We start from the raw sequence: 1113 nt of genomic DNA, 5'->3' as shown, positions 1-1113 counted from the left end.
TCATGGGGCAGTGGCTTAACATCAGTGCAGAGTGAGCGCTCAGAAGGCAGAGGCCGCCCCGTGTGTTTGCAGGATGGGCTCAGGAGGAGCAGCTGGTGACGTTCCTGTGAGCCCCAAGGCTGCTCCCAGCTCTGCTGTCCAGTGCCCCGGGGACCCCAGTCTCTCCCTCCCCTGGCCCTTTACCCCAGCAAGCTAGTCTCCTTGGTGACCAGGGTGCTGGACCACTGAAGGGCAGCAAGTTGTCCCTGTACCATGTGGAGGACATCAAAGCATAAGTGAGCCGTCAGCAGACTTCCTGCCCCACAGGTCTCCTCGGGACAGCTCTGTCTCCAGATGCCATATGACCCACAGGGCTGAGCAGGACGTCACTGTTCTCAGGACATGCACAAGCTGTCCCCAACATGTCCCCAGTGCTAGCATGTCTCACGTCACCCTGTGCTGCTACTCCCCTGCATGTCCAGTGGCCCCAGGTGGGCTGGAAGCCCCTTGAAGCAGACCCCCTGCCACCTGCCTGCCTCACACCCTTCCTCCACCCTGGGGACAGACCTGGGCTCAGGCAACACTTGGGGATGCCAGGGGCTCAGTGACCAATGCTAGGAGCTGGAGTTGCAGCTGGACAATGCTGCCCGGGCAGGAGTACACAGCTGCCAATGTGCCTGGCCATCAAGGGCGCCCGAAGCCAGACGTGGCCTGGGTGTTCTCTGGACACGTTCACTCACGCTCGCACCTCTCTGCTGCATGCCACTGGACAGGGTGCAGCACAAACCCTCAGAGGTTGCCCCTGCCAGCCCCACGCTCTGGCACACCACTCCCTGCCGTGCTCCCAGCATCCTGCATGCCACACCATGGACCGCCCAGAGGAGAGCCTCAGGACCTCGGAGAGGAGCCCAGCAGCAGGCAAGCTGGGTGTGTCTGTCTGGTCCTTTCACACCCTGTGCAACCCTGACCTGCAGCCCTGCCAAGCACCACTAGCTTGGGCTCCGGTGTGGGAACCTGGATCCTCCACTGGGTTCCCGGCTCCCTGGCTGTCCCGATATGTCTGAGAGCCACCTGCCACCTCTTACCCCCCACTTCCTCTATAACCCTCACTGTGTGGCTGTGGGAATTGAAGGA

Source organism: Ictidomys tridecemlineatus, chromosome 4, assembly GCF_052094955.1.
Source record: "Ictidomys tridecemlineatus isolate mIctTri1 chromosome 4, mIctTri1.hap1, whole genome shotgun sequence".
Classification (NCBI taxonomy): Eukaryota; Metazoa; Chordata; class Mammalia; order Rodentia; family Sciuridae; genus Ictidomys; species Ictidomys tridecemlineatus.
The sequence above is the reverse complement of the archived record's forward strand: the minus strand, read 5'-3'. Positions refer to the sequence as shown.